General features: G+C 42.6%; 1 protein-coding gene across 1 annotated transcript in view; it reads left to right on the top strand.

Moving 5' to 3' along the window:
- Positions 1-18,445, top strand: part of DMD (dystrophin) — a 2,317,639-nt gene that overhangs the window by 722,794 nt on the left and 1,576,400 nt on the right. The gene's annotated exons all lie outside the window — the stretch shown is intronic.

An 18,445-nucleotide genomic window follows, 5' to 3' on the forward strand; every position in this document is an offset into this window, starting at 1 on the left:
GGTGGGAACAATCAGCTGAAAGGCAGAGGTGAGTAGGGGCTGGGAGTTTAAGTAGGGGACTTACTCCTCCCACAAATTCAGGCCTCCACAAGTTCAGGCCTTTTAACTTGTGCTCGGAATTTAAATACGTAATGGATAGTAACTGTGAGCAAAGTTGGTTGTGGTGTGCCGAAACCAACGTACGAGTGGGCCTGTAAATAAAAGAGGGCAAAAAGATAAATTCGAGAAATACACACTTAATTGCATTTTTTACAAAACCAAGTTGCTGAAAGCTTGGCGAAGCTCTTTCTCCGGCTGTGGAATATATGCAGTATATATGGAGGATTTCCACCGCCCCAGTCTCTTGATGATATGGACCGGTGTCCATACGGAAGGAGTGCCTAGAGAATGCAATCAGGTTGTGTCCGAGCTTAGATAACAGAATTCTGATATGAACCATCAATTTTGCTGTGGTTAACGGGTGCCCTTGTAGTGTTAAGAGCGGAGAGTCCAGTAGGTGACCGTGCAGAGTTGACCGTAGGTGGTCTAGTACTTTTACCGGACACCAGGCATTATCAGTAGGGAAGAGAGGAATTATAGTAGGGTGTAGTGACCGGTTGGTTTTAGTTGTAGGGATCGAAAGTTGGTAGTGATCCTGTATTTTAGTGAGGTGTGATATTTTAAGTCTTAGCTTCGTATCCCCTTGAAAAATTACGGTGAACTCTCTAGGTCTGAGAAAACCGTAGAAAGCGAGATATAAAGCAGATTTGATCACCGTATTTGTGCCGATGTCGAATGGGGCTGTGTCAAGGAGATTGCTAAGTGACCTGAAGATAGGCCCATCTATAGGTAATCTAATGGTAGAGAGTGGAGGTGAAACCTTTGATATTCCTTTCAAAACCTTTTTGACGGGGTATGAAGACAGGAAAGGTGTGTTAGGAAAAAAAAAAGGTGAGGCTGTGGTGCTGGACCCCCGTGAGATATAGTTTAATGGTGTTGTGAGATAGTTTAAGGTGTAGGTGGAAAAAAGAGGCAAAAGGCACCATGGTTTGAATAGAGAAGTCACCTTGTAAACCGAACTCTGCTGTGAATGTATTAAATATATTAAGAGCCCTATTGTAAGTGATAGCCGTGTTTGGTGATAATGCTTGGTGAGTGAGTGCTCTAGCGTGGTTCAAGAGTGTGCTTAATCCAGGATTAGATCGTGGAACCGTGGTGTCCTGGATGGTTGTAGGTGAGCCGTTGGGAGTGCCTGAGAAAATGCCTGAAATTGAGAACGAGAAAGAGCGTCAGCGGCCGTGTTGTGAATACCCGGGATGTGAAAACAAACTAAGTGAAACTGGCCGGATGCTGCCAACCAGGTCAGCTTGCGAATCAGCCGCATGATGGTCAGGGAAGATGATCGCCCTTTGTTCACGATTTCGCAAGCTGCCGAGTTATCAGAGTAGCATCTGACTGCCTTGCCAGACCAGAGATGACCCCAGGTGTGTGCGGCCGCCACAATGGGATAAATTTCAAATAGTGCTGAGGTCTCTCTGAATCCTGGCAAGGCATCCGTATCAGTGGGCCAATGGCCCCTGAACCAGTGGTTCCCAAAAATGGCTGCAAAACCGGTATTGGCTGCTGCGTCTGTGTGGATGATGGGTGAAGAGGTGGAGAGAGGGGGAATAAACATGGAGATTCCATTCCAGTCCTTCAAAAACTTCCCCCACATAGCTAAGTCAGCCTTGGCGTGGGGGTCCAAAGAAACTGTGCCAGAGTCCGGAACTCCGTGCAGCAGGCAAAGGAGTCTGGATATGAAAGACCTTCTGTAACGGATCGCCTGGCACCCCGACTTGGTACCTCCGTTAATGGATGCTCCTAGTGCTTCCTGAGGACTCCAAGCACTCTGGCAGACACCATAATCACCGAATCCGAGAAACCTTTAAATTCTCCCAAGCGTATGAATGCTGTAGACCATTGAATAGGAACCATACGAATAGGCTTGTACTCCTAGCAGTCAACTGGAACAGCATACAATAAATCCTTCCCCCAATAATGAGACGACACATCACTTTGAGGGTAAAACAGGAACTCTGGACTGGCTCATCCAGCCTGGCTTTTATTACACTTGTACACTTACAGGCCACACCCAGGGGGAGGCATAACATAACCAATCACATACATGGTTCCACCCACACATCCCCTCCCCTCAGATAACAGTAAACCCAATTATACGGCACACATTTTTAGCCAGGTTCTGGATGTACCCCAATTCAGGGGGACAACATATCCAAAATTCAAGTAATTCGGATGAATGGTTCGTGAGATATGGGGTTCCAAAGATTTGACCGACCGCATGGGTAAAGTATCCGAAAACAGTTCCATGCATTTTGGCCCTGCGGTCGGTCACAAACAAGGGAATGAAAACAGGCGAATTGCCTGTGTTATAGAGCCTGGAGAGGGTTTGAATGAATTCCCTTGTTTATGGGGTTCTTTCTACCGAACGGCGGGTCATTCGGTAGTTTCCATACGAATTTCTGGAAGTATGGAGGTCTCAGCGGTGTTTGCCTAGTCAAGTGTCCGATTTTAGTTCCAGACACTCGACGGCAAAACACCGCTGTTCGGTAGTTTAAGATGGCCGCCGCCACGTGTTTGTTTCCCGAATGGCGGCCACCCAGAGGACAAAGAATACATTACACTGATTGCCAATTACCCGTTTGCAACATTGTTGCAAACTGTAATTGGAGGCACACTTATTCCTGGGTGGTCTGGTTGTTCGGTAGTTTCACTCAATATAATAAATGGAGTGATTCTACCGAACAATCAGGTGAATGCTGCATACATATCCCAGGTTAAACTTAACACACAAATACACATAGAATATTACAGGCAGTACACTAGAATATGTAGCACAGTCTTAAAGGGACAGTAGTCCCAAAAGTCCCAATATGTCCATAGATGCTGTTAAAAGGGCCAGTAGCAGCAATATACAGTACAATATGCCCCAAATAACCCAGGGGCCATAGTCAGCAGGTAGGAGGCTAGCAAACAGGCTTCTCCAGGGCCCAGTGGCGAGGTTGGTTTCGCCACATTTCTCCCCTTTTCCAAACAGACTAACAGGGTACCTGACCTCTTGCCGGTCAGTGCCCTTGTTAGTCCAGCAGCCCACCCACAAAACAGAAACAGCAGTACAGCCCACCCACAATAAATGGTTACTACACCTGAGTAAGAGAAAAACTTGTCCAGGTCCAGGTGCCTCACCATGGCTGTGTGGGGGACTGGTAGGCTGTTTTGGTGGGTTGCTGAGTGGGCAGAGACCAGCGGTACTCTGCCCTGGTGCCAGCACTACTACAGGAGTAGTCTGGTTGGAGCCTGGTTGCTGGAGACCGACTGTCTCCCCTTTGGCTAAACAGCCCTGTTGTGGGGGGGCAGGACCGACCGTCCCTACCCCCTGTGCTGGAAGTGCAGAGACCACGGTCCCATCTGCACAGGTGTGGGGCTTACAGTCTCCCCCTGGTACATTAAGCTGCCGCTGGGGAGAGGTGGTAACCAGCTCCTCTCCCATTAGAACACTCTGCCCATTGATGATCCGCCGCTGGGGAGAGGTGGTAACAATCTCCTCTCCCATTAGAACACTCTGCCCATTGATGATCTGCCGCTGGGGAGAGGAGGTAACAATCTCCTCTCCCATGCCTACTTTCAGTCTTTGTGGAGGGAGACCGACTGTCTCTCCTCCCAATTCAGTGTCCTGCTGCTGGGGAACGGAGACTGGGCTCTCTATTCCCAAAAAATCACGCTGCTGCTGGGGGGTAGGACCAACTACCTCTGCCCCCTGTAACTCAGCCTGCCGCTGGGGAGGGAGGACGCTGCTCTCCTCTCCCTGCACTTCACACTGCCTTCCCGGCATATCACTCTGCTGCTGGGGGGTAGGACCAACTACCTCTGTCCCCTGTAACTCAGCCTGCCGCTGGGGAATGGAGACTGGGCTCCCAATTCCCTGCAATTCACACTGCCGCTGGGGAATGGAGACTGGGCTCCCAATTCCCAACAAATCACACTGCCGCTGGGGAGGGAGGACGGCCCCTTCAGCTCCCTGTAACTTGGGCGCAGAGACCACGGTCCCATCTGCGCTGGTGAGGGGTTTACTGTCTCCCCTTGGTGGGTTAGGTTGTCGGTGGGGAGAGGGGGTAACAAACTCCTCTCCCTTACACACCTTCAACCGCTGGGGAGAGGGGATAACAGGCTCCTCTCCCTGCACCGTAGACTGCCGCTGGGGAGCAAGAACGGCACTTTCAGCTCCCTGTAACGCACACTGCCGCTGGGGATCTGGGCCGACTGCCCAGCATCCCTGTAGGGCCGGTAGAGAGACCGCAGTCCCATCTCCACCTGCCATCTGTGGGTCTTCCCAGGACCAATCCGTGAGGCCCCTCAACATTTGTGAGTAAGGGCCACCTGCTTCCCCACCTGGCAACTCTGGCTGCTGCTGGGGATCTGGGCCGGCTGCCCAGCATCCCGGTGGGCCCGGTGGAGAGACCTTGGTCCCATCTCTACCTGCCTGTTGTGGTTCCTCACAGGACCAGTCTATGAGGACCCCCACTTTGGGTTCCTCCCGCCGCCTCAGGGAAAGACGGCTAACCTCCTCGGATGCAGCCTCTACTCGGCTGCTGTAACGCTCCTGCTGCTGAGCATACTCCCTCTCTTTCGCCAACCTGAATTCTCGGTCCAGCCTTGTGTTTCGCTCGGCCATGACCTGGTTCCAGATCACCCGGCGTGTCTCCATGGGTATATCATCCCCATACTCGGCCACTCGCTGCCTCACCTCGGCCAGCCAATCATCTCCAGAGCCAGAACCTTCCATACTAGTCTGCTCCCAGGGGCGCTGCACGACTGCTCGCGTTGCCCTCAATTTGTAAATCCAAACGTACTGTGTCTCCGAGCTGCTTTACCTCGCACTAGGACGCCATCCCACCGCTTGCCACCAATGTAACGGATCGCCTGGCACCCCGACTTGGTACCTCCGTTAATGGATGCTCCTAGTGCTTCCTGAGGACTCCAAGCACTCTGGCAGACACCATAATCACCGAATCCGAGAAACCTTTAAATTCTCCCAAGCGTATGAATGCTGTAGACCATTGAATAGGAACCATACGAATAGGCTTGTACTCCTAGCAGTCAACTGGAACAGCATACAATAAATCCTTCCCCCAATAATGAGACGACACATCACTTTGAGGGTAAAACAGGAACTCTGGACTGGCTCATCCAGCCTGGCTTTTATTACACTTGTACACTTACAGGCCACACCCAGGGGGAGGCATAACATAACCAATCACATACATGGTTCCACCCACACATCCCCTCCCCTCAGATAACAGTAAACCCAATTATACGGCACACATTTTTAGCCAGGTTCTGGATGTACCCCAATTCAGGGGGACAACATATCCAAAATTCAAGTAATTCGGATGAATGGTTCGTGAGATATGGGGTTCCAAAGATTTGACCGACCGCATGGGTAAAGTATCCGAAAACAGTTCCATGCATTTTGGCCCTGCGGTCGGTCACAAACAAGGGAATGAAAACAGGCGAATTGCCTGTGTTATAGAGCCTGGAGAGGGTTTGAATGAATTCCCTTGTTTATGGGGTTCTTTCTACCGAACGGCGGGTCATTCGGTAGTTTCCACACGAATTTCTGGAAGTATGGAGGTCTCAGCGGTGTTTGCCTAGTCAAGTGTCCGATTTTAGTTCCAGACACTCGACGGCAAAACACCGCTGTTCGGTAGTTTAAGATGGCCGCCGCCACGTGTTTGTTTCCCGAATGGCGGCCACCCAGAGGACAAAGAATACATTACACTGATTGCCAATTACCCGTTTGCAACATTGTTGCAAACTGTAATTGGAGGCACACTTATTCCTGGGTGGTCTGGTTGTTCGGTAGTTTCACTCAATATAATAAATGGAGTGATTCTACCGAACAATCAGATGAATGCTGCATACATATCCCAGGTTAAACTTAACACACAAATACACATAGAATATTACAGGCAGTACACTAGAATATGTAGCACAGTCTTAAAGGGACAGTAGTCCCAAAAGTCCCAATATGTCCATAGATGCTGTTAAAAGGGCCAGTAGCAGCAATATACAGTACAATATGCCCCAAATAACCCAGGGGCCATAGTCAGCAGGTAGGAGGCTAGCAAACAGGCTTCTCCAGGGCCCAGTGGCGAGGTTGGTTTCGCCACACCTTCCCTACGGAATGATGCGCATCGCAAAGTTCAGGGATCCGAGAAGGGACTGAAGTTCTTTTCTAGTGCAAACATCATTCCGCAGGAACAAGTCATCTCCCCTCTCAAACGTGACAGTTTGTCGTGGGGGAGGCTAGCTCTGAGGTTAACCGAGTCCAGTTCTATCCCCAGAAAGGTCAATTTAGTTGTGGGGCCTATAGTTTTGGCTGTGGACAAAGGGACTCCAAGTGTGGAAAATAGTGCAGTAGTGCTTCTGATTGCTGTGGGTGAAGGTGACCCTGGCTCTATTAGTAAAAAGTCGTCGAGGTAGTGGATAACGGAGTGAAACCTGGTGACGTTCAGAAGCAGCCAGCATAGTGACTCTGTGAAAATGTCGAACAGTTTGGGGCTGCTTCGAGAACCGAAAGTGAGTCGTGTAGAGAAGTAATATTTCCCTCGCCATTTAACACCGTGTAAGTGCCAGAGTGAGGGGTGCATGGGTAGTAATTTAAACGCGTTTGTGATGTCCGTTTTGCTAAGCCAGGGTCGATTACCAGATGATATGATGGACTGTATGGCGTCGTCGATGGTTACGTACTGAAGTGAGAATTTGTCTGCTGGAATGAGTGCGTTTATGCTTGGAACAAAAGAGGAGTGCGGTGCCGATAAATCAATAATTAGACTTTTTTTTTTTTTTTTTTTTATTAGAATATTTGTGAATAGCAATACCAATGGGGTTAGTGTGCCAGGAGGAGAATGGTGAAGAGGTGAAGGGGCCGATCATGAAACCGTTGGTGATTTCAGAGGCAATGAGAGTGTCTATGGAGACTGGGTCTAAACGTGCTGACTGGAGATTAGGGCATTCTAGTGTACCTGGGGGAATGGCTACAATACCCGTGAGAAACCCTTTAGTGAACCCTGTGGTGAGATAATCCACCAGATGATTAAACCTGGGATCCCTTGTCTTGAGCACCACAGAGATATCACCATAATTGAATGCCTTGTTCTCAAGTACATCCTGTGAGGCTATGAGCAAGGACACCAGACACACATCCTTCCCGTCTAGGATATCTTTCCTGATAGAGTCAGGGACGGAGTGTGCTGGTGACTCAAATGGTGTAATGGCTGTGCCCGGTGCTGGAGGGGGGAGTATAGGAGGGCATGTTGGTATAGTAGGTACAGCCGTGAAAGCGACTGGGACTACCGTGGTAGTACCTGGGGAGGAGATGGCGCTTTCCACCTTAGATAGCCTGCTATTGAGGGTCTGTAGATTGGCCAAGATCTCTGCCAGGGTATCCTGGGTGGCCGTGCTGTTGCTTGGTGGTTGTCCTTGAGAGCTAGTCCCTGGCCTGGGCTCGGGGGCTTGGTGAGTAAGTAGCCTATAAAGTTCAGCCTTCCTAGCTGTGGCCGGAAAGGGGATTCCCCTGAGCCTAAGCTCGGCCGTAATTTTGGGACTAGTCCATGCTCTCAAGGACGTGGGGGTTGAAAGAGTGAGTGATTCGCCTGGAGACCCGGGTCTGGTAGGCGTGAATGGAGTTTCTTCTGTCAATTCTTTGGTTGGAATAGGTTCTTGGGACATTCTAAAAGGAATGATTATGTGAAAGATATATTAGAAGGGGCGTAAGGTAAGTAGGCGGGGTATGTGGGGTGGTGTATATGGAAGAACTGGACTGTAATGCTAGATGCCAAAGCGAAAAACTTAACTGTTGAATGTTTGCATAGGTGAGGCCCTGCTAATGCCAAGTGGCGGTGAGAGGCTCTACCTATGATTTGGCTTATGACGTAGTTGCCACAGACGTGGTGGCGGGATGTTGGCCTCTCGGTGACAGTAGAGAGAAATCAAAACGTGTGGCCGTGACAGGTGAGGCCCTGACTAGCGCCCTGTAGTAGGGCATGCGAGGCTTGTAACTATGATTTGGGCGTGGGGCCGTACCTCCGTGTTGAGGTGGGGGGGATGGAAGGCCTCGCTGGGATGAGTTTTCTGATAGGGTGCGCTAAGGCATTAGCCTAGACCCTGTAGCCAGTTCGATTGTATATTTAAGGATAAGGTGAGAGGACTGGAATGTTGTGTAGATACTAACCTTGACTTCTTGCGAATGGTATCTGGAACCTTCTGGTGGTAATAAGTGTGGTAAGTCTCGTCTTATGCGGTCCTTGAGGAAGAGTCCTGAGGCTTTAAGACAGATGTTGACGTATTTATGCGTATCGTGGTGGCGTATGATTTGAATTGGGAGTAGGTTGTTTGTTAGGGGCGCAACGTGAGATCCTGCATTGAGGGATCTGGAAGGTTTAAGTGTGTGACTGGGCTGAAATAGATATTTGTGAGAAGGCTGGATGAGGCCTTGGGGTGACGATTGGACGTATTTGGGTATAGACGTAAGTACCTGAAGGTATGGCTGAGTACCGGGTCAGGTTTTGGTGTTTTCCGGAGCCTGATGGCTGTATGACCGTATGTCTGAGTAGAAATAATAGTAAAGAATTAACGTAGTGTGGGCGTAAGCCTGTGGAAAAGTAGTAATGAACTTGAGACCGTGATAGGTTTTATATGAGGTGTAGTAACAAACGAGTTGTGAACTATACCTTGGTTTGACATAAAGAAATTACGTTATGCGAAACGGTTTAACTGTGTAGAACCGGGGGAAGCCTAGAATAATACTGGAGCTAAGGGTTAACCGAAGAAAAATTCCATAGTTAACGACAGGTGTGGAGGTAAGTAATAAAACCCAATATGTAAACATTTTAGGCCTATGGCTTTATAATGCAAAGTGATAAAATACAATACCTGTTCCTGTAATAAAAGACCTTGAAATAAACAACTTTAGCGCAGAAAAAGCGAGAAACCGATGCAGTCTGTAAAGCCAAAAATATGTGACAGCGTGATTATATGGAAAATGAATAGTACAGACGTTTATGTGCCGGATATTGTGTTTATAAACAGTATTTATTAGTATATGTGACAAAATGAAGTGTTTAATAGGTAAATATGTGTTGTGGCAAGGTCATAGAGGCTTTCTATGTTAGTAATAGATTGGAGTGCTCTATTCCCAGCATGATGGGGTTAATTAGTGGGAGTCACCCCTTGAATGTTATATACCAGGTGAATGTAATTAACCAGCACTAGGGTTTTAAAAGGTTAGCCTCTGAAGATATCAGAGAGTCTAACAGCTGGGAGAGAGGAGGCAGTTAAGCCTGAGACAAAGGTACTGTGTGAAACCTGCTTAAAGTGCTGTATTTCATTTTGTTTAAAACTGGGAACTAGATTAGCTGGCCAGTTGGATAGTTAGTAACACTGTTGTTTAGTAAGTCTCCAAGTTGGAGTAGGATTTATTTTCTTTTTGTTTTATTTTGTGGGAGAGCACAACCTTGTATATATTGTGGAAAGTGACAATAAACTGCAGTACTATTTTATCCTGACTGTTGCATTTGAAGTTTGTGACGAGCCTGGCCATCCTGCCACAGTGTATAGAAACCGTACGTTTATGATAGACGTGGATATTTTAAAAAGTAGTAAAACAAATTAACTGGTTAACATAGAAAGAAAATCACAAGGCAGATTTTTAAACAAGCTAATTATATCCCCAAACTGACAAAAAAGGTATCAGTAGCAATATGACCGAACAGGGAATATACGTAAAGAAAAGTAGAATTCGTGAAATAGAACTTAGTGCATACTGTAGCCTATTTGAATAAGAACTAGCCGAATATGGATTTAGAGCAAGGTGTTTTTGTGTTTTAATCGTACGAAATAGATTGGTCCTGGGTGACCAAACGGAAATAAGAGAATGCCCGTAATAATATTACTGTGTATATAAATAATAATAGATTCGGTAGTTTCCGTACGAATATGTAAAAGCAGTGATAAAGTGCCGAGCGTTCGTCTGTTTTGGCGTGAACACTGAAATCGGTTAAAAAAGCGTGTATTTGTACGAATGATAGAGGGAGCCTACCCCTACGTTTTTAGGCCCGAACGGCGGGAAATAGCGGGGCGCTATTTCCTACGCCTAACTTACGTGAACGTGCCGGTCTCGTGACCGGAAACCGAGTGGAAGGCCTCAAACGGACGGAGGACTGGTCAGGACGTCTGACTGCTGGAAACAGGAAAAAATTCTGGAGGGAAGCTGGACAGGAAGTGCTGGTTGCTATGGGGACAAAACAATCAGCTGAAAGGCAGAGGTGAGTAGGGGCTGGGAGTTTAAGTAGGGGACTTACTCCTCCCACAAATTCAGGCCTCCACAAGTTCAGGCCTTTTAACATATGTATATATATATATATATATATATATATATATATATATATATATATATATATATGTATGTGTGTGTATAGTGTTCAAGTAGAGATTGAAGCCGTATTAGTCCAGTGATGTAGATGTAAAAAACAGATACAATTTGTATCTTGAAATACCTTTTTTATTGGACTAACATAATTTTTTAATGACAAGTTTTCGGGAGAACCTCCCTTTCTCAAGTCTGAAGAATTTCTGAGCAAGAGGTCACATAGAATTCAAAGTTGAGTTGTGATACAGGGTTTAACACGACATGAGTGCAGATAAGACACAAGTTTGATAGAAAATAAAAAACATTCTTGCAGAGGGTCGTAAATATCTTTCTGAAGATCAGAGTGAGGGGGGAGAGGGAAAAAAACAAGCAGACAGTGCAGAAGATGGTACACTTTATACATACATACACACACACACACACAAATATATGTATATGTAAACACATGAACACATATACATATACATACACATAAACACATATACATATATGCACATGAACTCATATACACAAATATAAATGCACAGTCACATATATAAGCATACATGCATATGAGTATGAGAAAGGTCTACACATAGTAATTTGCATATTGATAGAATAAACATATTGGAATGTGTCTTAAAGTATTGATACATATGACAGAACAGTAAGATAATGTGGGGGAGTGTTCATGTAAAGTGTTGGTAGTGGGACAGGAAACCCAAATCAATATTTAGTCCTCTATTATTGCTGTTAAACAATTTGATCATTCTGGTTTCAAATGTTTTTCTTTCTTTGGTACATTTAAAAACCCCTTTCAGTACTTTGATTTTTAGGTCCTTCATTGAGTGACCAGGCTGGGTAAAGCGGTGTCCCACAGGAGTGCAGTACGACATGAGTGACATGAGTGACATAAAGCGACATGAATGCAGAAAAGACACAGGTTTGATAGACGATTCTTCTTTGTGGTGTTTAATGGAGTGTCTGTGCATTGTCATTCTGACATATGCAATATGCACAGACACTCCATTAAACACCACAAAGAAGAATCGTCTATCAAACCTGTGTCTTTTCTGCATTCATGTCGCTTTAACCCCTGTATCACAACTCAACTTGGAATTCTATGTGTCGTCTTGCTTAGAAATGCTTCAGACTTGAGAAAGGGAGGTTCTCCCGAAAGCTTGTCATTAAAAAATTGTTAGTCCAATAAAAAAGATATTACAAGATACAAATTGTATCTGTTTTTTTTATATATATATTTATAAATAATACCAGAGTATTGCAGTATGCAATTATAATTTTTTATTGGACTAACATAATACTTAAAAGAAAAGCTTTCAAGAGTTTTCCTTCTACCTCAGGTCTGAAGCAATACTGATCAATATGATAAAGGTTTACAATTAAAACAACCAATGTTGTTAGAGAAGGTGAAGTGGTGAATGGGGTGTCAGAAATAGCAGGTGAGGTGCCTTAGAATGAAAGGGGCAGACTAGGATAGCCAGAATAATAATAAGAAAAAACAGAGCTAAAAAAAAATTGCATTAAAAAACTCCAGTGTTCAACTCTATCATATTGATCAGCACTTCTTAAGACCAGAGGAAGAGAGGGCAACTTTTGAAAACTTGTCTTTTACATATTATTGATTAAAAAAAGTATCAATACTCTGGTAATTTAGCATCTTGTCTACTAGACCAATACAGCTAATCCAATATATATGTATTAATTTATTAATACCTTATTTACGCCTAGGTGCTCATCCAGGTCACAGACATAAGCAAAATAATAATGGCAGCACTCACGGTTCTTTATCTTTAAAATGTTTGTACTTTGAGCGTTATTGCATTCTCAGGTACATGCAGGTGAATCAACATTTCAGTCTGGAGGCTTTTATTGAGGCTTTTATCAAGGTCTTCATAAAATCCTCTGGAATGAAACGTTGATTCACCTGCATGTACCTGAGAATTCAATAAATGTAAAAAAGAACAAAGAAAAACTAATTTGGGTACATGCAAGTGAGATCAACAAAGAACCAAGGAAAAAAGAAGAGCTGTACAAGTGAGGGACAGGAAAGAAAATAGAGGAGCAAGTGAGGGACACGGATAAAAAAGGGGGTTAAAAATCAGGGATGGGGAGAAAGGGGAGAACAAGTGAGAATGGGGAGCGAGAAGAGGGGAACCATGGTGACAGAAATGGTTATGGGGAGTGGGCATAATTGTGGACATGTGAAGGAGCACATGTGAGGAAGAAATTAATTAATATAGGGGGATGGAGAAAGATTAAGAGGGATAGATAAGAATTGGAAACATGGTATACAAACACACCCACACATGCACACAAAATACCCACAGATGCACACTAAAAGTTAACACAAAAGTGCTCCCGCATACACACACCGGCAGTATAAAACACACCACTAAATTCACATACTAGCACTCTGCACAAATACACCCCTCATTCACATGCAATCACTATCAAATATTCTCCTACATTGCCATTTAGCAACGTTCATTTAACAGGTCATATTCTCCTATCCACCCAAATAGTGGATCAAATAGTCCAATTTGATCTCCCAGTCATACTCTGTTACAGTCACACACTTGGCCACATAACATGTAATCTACCATCACACACTTTGCACTTATTGCCATCCAACCACCAACCTAGTTATAATTATTATACAGTCAAACTCCAAACAAGTCACGTTCATCCATCCAATCATATACCCCAAACTGGCCATATCCATCCAGTCACATACCGCAAACTAGCATCTCTCCAATCAAATATACCAAAATGACAGGTTTGGGCACATTGAGGAAGCTGGCCTTGGTAAATCAATGGACAGTTTTCTTTTTTTGCTATTTATCTAATCTAACCTTTGCTGTGTATTAGCACCAGTAAAGTATAATGCCTTTTAATCAGTCTTAAGCCTGCTGAAATTCTTGTAGCAAAGCATAAATATTTTCCAATGTTGCTAATTTTATCTAAATTGCACATTGATACTCATACCACCCCAGATGAGATAAGAGAATAGACTGCTATGTATTGTTTTTTGTCTGTTTGCAGCTTATTTTGACATCACTTTAACATTCTTTGCTTTTGCTCCCCCTATCAAAGCATAATCTTGCAGTGGGACTGTGAGAAACCTTCCCATCTTCCTCTTGCACCGTACAGGAGCTTACATGGCTCTAAAAATTCACTATTACTGAATAGCTGCCTAGGTGGGAGGACTATTTATTTAAGAACATACATGAAAGCTGCAATTGCAGCCACAATATATAGCTTATCTATTTTGAGATAATTTGAGCTAAAAATAAAAATATACTCAAATGAAATTGTTCAGTGATTTGTACTAAAAGAATGAAGGGATAACAGAAAGACAGACAGATAGACAGACAGCATAGATGTCAATGAGGAAATAATAATTGCTTCATTGGTGTCTGTAGAAATATTGCTACTTGGGGGATGTGGTGATTCTTTTCTGTACAAACTGCAACTTGTCCTAATTTGGGCCGATCTAGCGATTATATGAATTCCTGAATTCCAAGCCAAAATGTAGCCGAATTACAAACCAAACAAATGGACACACACAAAAAAAAAATTTTTATATTACTTAAAATCACATATGTTAGCAAATAAATATGGGAATTTGATCACACTACATGGGCATGTTGGGTTTAACCCTACCACTGAGTCAAAGTACAAAACGGTGCGTCCTACCTAATTTTAACATGAGAGATATGCATGGTCAGGCTCCCTTGCAGCCAAATGAAATTCTTAAGCTGCTACCAGAGACTCTCCTCAAATGTATACTTTCCAGTGGTGAATTCTAATAGGTCACCTGTTAGATTGTACTCAATTCTCTTATTGTAATACAAAGTATACACCAGAATTTTGAAATTTGCTAGCAGATTATCTGGAAACTCAGAATCAGATGATCCAATACCCAACCGGAGGATCAAACCTGAGAAGCAGACCTTTACAGTAGTGAAACTAACTAATCCAAGTGTAAGTCAAAATTTAATGGAAAATCCATCCCATGAAAGTTAAAAAGGAAAAGAGTTTGTTAATCCAGACCAAGTTGTCAATGCTAAATCCATCCATAAGATATGAAGAGGAGAGAAGAGTCTGTTATTACAGTCAAAGGATATAATTGTTGTGACTGTTTCCTCCTATTTATTATGTGTGTGGCAAGAAATCTCTTTTAAATCCTTCCCACCTCTCATCCAGTTAGTTTTATTTGCCTTTAGAATCCCCATGAGATGGTGTTTTGACTCTGAATGAGATATTCTTGAGATGTTCTCTCATATACCGTTTTTCTCCTTTTTTCTAATGCCCATACATTTAATTTATTGCTTTTCATCGATGCATGCATATACATAATTATATTTTTAAAAAAATAAAAAAAAATAATAACACATTTATATTCTGTAAAGATTAGGGAATTCATTAAGATGTAATTTCTTGGAAATTCTAAAACAATTTAATTGGAAAATTCTCCAAGTTACCTATGTTTTCAACAATTTTAACCTAAAATATGAAATTTACTTGGAATCATGTTGAATTCTCAACAAACCCTGTTTGTTTCTAAACACTGTGCTTTGTGTTTTATTCTACTTCCCAGGTTTAGAAGAATGCCTAATTTTACTATGGAATATGAATAAAGTAAAAAAAGACAATGTAAAAAAAAATAAAAATAAAAGTTTCTAGAACTTTACAAATACAATAATAAATGTATTTTTTTTTTTGCATTTATCCTTCCTATATCCTAAAATGTTATTAGTATGATTATTAGATAACGTCAATTTATTCTGCAGTGCTTTACAATATGATAAACAGGGAAATTTAACAATAAATTAGATAATTACAAAATGTTACAGGTGCAATAGGTTGATGAGAACCCTGCACAAACATATTAGTAGAAATGGGGTATAAAAACACAATAGGAAGGGCAGCCTACGGGATAGCAACTAAACGACAAGGTTGGAAAGTAGAAGAGCTGGAAGGTAAGAATAGAGTTTGGCACTTTAAGAAAGGGGTAAATGACAGCAATGTTTTTAAGGTGGAATCGGCAGGATTTGGATACAGACTGAATATAAGTCATAAAGGTGAGGCCAGAATCAAAGATAACACCAAGACAGTGAGTTTCCAGGGATGAGTTGCTGCAGATATCATCAACTTGCAGAGAGAGCAAAAAAGGAGGAATTATGACAAGGTCTCTCGGTTTTAGAGAGCTTGAGTTTCAGAAATCGGGAGGACATCCAATCAGAGATGGAAGGAAGGCAACAGGTGACACGTTCTAGAAAAGCAGAGAAGAGATCAGGGGATGTGATCTGGGTGACTTTGGCATACATATGGTAGTGGAATCCAAAAGTATTAATATGTTTGCCAAGAGAGGCAGTATAAAGATAAAACAAAATTGGACAAATAACAGAGCCTCAGGGTACTCCAACTGAGACATGAGAGAGGGTAAATGGAGTGTTACAGAGATTAGAGACTAAACATGATCTGAAAAAATAAAATCTAGCTACACGTGTAATTTAAAGATGTTTTGAGGCTAATGAGGTCAAGGGTGAGTTAATGGGAATGTTGAAGTCCCCAAGAATTAGACACGGAATATTACTTGCAGTAGGTATGTCAGGCAGTGGAATGGTAAAGGAAGAGAAGAAGGTAGCCAAGGGGGCAGTAAATTACAGGAGCATTTACAGAGATATATTTGAAAAGACGAGTTGAGTGAACTTCAAATAAAGAGAAAGAGAGGGATGGGGCTGGATTGAGGTTTGAAGGAGCAGTGGGGTGAAAGAAGAAACCCTACCCCAACACTCAGATTGTCTTGGGGTGTGAAATAAATGAAGACCCTCAAAGGATAATGAGACAGGGGAAGCAGTGTCAGTGGGTGTAAAGCGCTGCAGAATTTGACGGCGCGCTATAAATATCATAATAATAATGTTCCAGTTAATGCAAACACGTTTAGGAAATGAGAGATGAATGCCATAGACTGCAGCTGAGTTAGTGATGTTGCACTCAAAGTGTGCATTCCAGTTTGTAAGGAGGACTTAAAGGGATAGTTACATGGGATGGGTATAAGATTGTTATGGGTTCTGGTGTTAGCACAAGGTAGGTTAGTGGAAGAGGGAAGAGAAGGGGAGCAGAAGGATAGAAAGGAGAAAATGAGAGTAAGATTGAAATGTTGCTGGAGAAAGGGTGGATATGTTTGAGAAAAGTACATGGGATGAACAGGTAGAGCAGGGGCAATAAAGATGGTGCCAACAGGAACAAGTAAGCAGAAAAACCGAGAAATTTCAACAATGAGTGAAGTGAAAGTAAAGGTGCAAATAATTATGAGAATTATTATTCTCATTATTATGAGAATAAGGAGTTTATATTATAGATAAGGAGATTAGATGGGAAAATTAAAACCATAGAAAAGAGTGAAGGTTAGAAGGGTTACATTTGAGCAGGTGAAGAGAGGTTGTTTGCAAGAACAAGTAATTGGTACTATCTATAAAGGTAGTGAGTACTCTTGCTTGATGACAAAGATGTGGAGGGGCATGCGGATATTGAGGTGAGAAAAATCAATCAAGGAAAAAGGCAGAAGAGAAAATATTTGAGATTTCAAGACATATTGGGTAAGGGAAGGGGAGAGATGAAACATGTGAAAGTCATAAAAGATGAACATCAATTAATAATTGTATACATGCAATAACTCTAATACTAACAAAAAATAAACATTCAAAACTATATACAATTTTTGTGGAAATTCAGTGACCAAGAAGCCAAATAACTACATGAAAAACATAATTATCTTTATGACTAGCTCTATAATTTGATCTGAAAAATAACTTCCAACTTTAAATTAATATGGAAGAGTATTAACTGTGTTGTAATATAAATTGCAATTTACACCATTAGACAGTCCCTGCACTTAATGGAAAAGCTTAATGGTATTATTAATAAGCTAGAGAACATACAGTTTAGAAGGTTCTGTCCTCTGTTAACTGTCACTTCTGTAAAACAAAGTGTGCCTTTTAACCCCTTAAGGACACAGCTTCAGAAGCTTGTCTTACCCTTAAGGACACAAGCCATTTTTGCATTTTTTGCTGTTTGTTTTCAAATGCAATTTGCATCTCTGTCATTTATTGCACCAACTAATACTATATACCATTTTTTAGAGGGCAAACATGGCTTTAATTTGATGTCACATATACATAGATACATTCTTATTAATTATAAAATAGGCACTATTTTGTGAAGTTACAGTGCTGTAAAAGAGACGTGACAAGCACAGGTTTTTAAGTGTAAATTTTCATGGAGGGTTTTGATGTGTTTGTGTCCCATTTTGGAGCACTTGAGGAGGCTACATATTCCAGCTACACCATAAAGGCATAACATTTCTTAAAGATGACATCCCAGGGTATTTCAAAAGGCATATTTTGAACCTTAGCGTGGGATAATTTTTCCACTAGCTTGTACCAAGTGAAGTGGTAATAAGCAATTTTTCGGCCTTTTTGACACACAGAGTGAGTTTGCACAGTATATTTTGCAAACCTTATGCGTGCTACAACTTTATAATACTTCATATGTTTTTCAGCTACGTCATCTGAATACAGCAATACCCCCATATGTACCTTTGCCAGGTATATGTGGAGATGGAAGGGGCACATTTGAGACACAGTCATTCCAGTTTTTTCAGACTTCACATTTTTACGCTGTGTCCATGTCCCATTTTAGAGTATTTTAGCAGGCTATATAATCCAACTAACCCATAAAGGCATACCAAAGATATACTAAAGAAGACATCCCAGGGTATTTCAAATGGCATATTAAGGAATGGAAGGGGCACATTTGAGACACAGTCATTCCAGTTGTTTTCAAACTTAGATTTTTTATGCTGTGTCCATGTTCCATTTTGGAGTAGTTTAGCTGGTTGGTTATTCAAACTTCCCCACAAACACATACTATTTATTAAAGAAGACACCCTGGGGTAATTCAAAAGACATATTT

Source organism: Pelobates fuscus, chromosome 1 (genome assembly GCF_036172605.1).
Source record: "Pelobates fuscus isolate aPelFus1 chromosome 1, aPelFus1.pri, whole genome shotgun sequence".
NCBI classification, from domain to species: domain Eukaryota; kingdom Metazoa; phylum Chordata; class Amphibia; order Anura; family Pelobatidae; genus Pelobates; species Pelobates fuscus.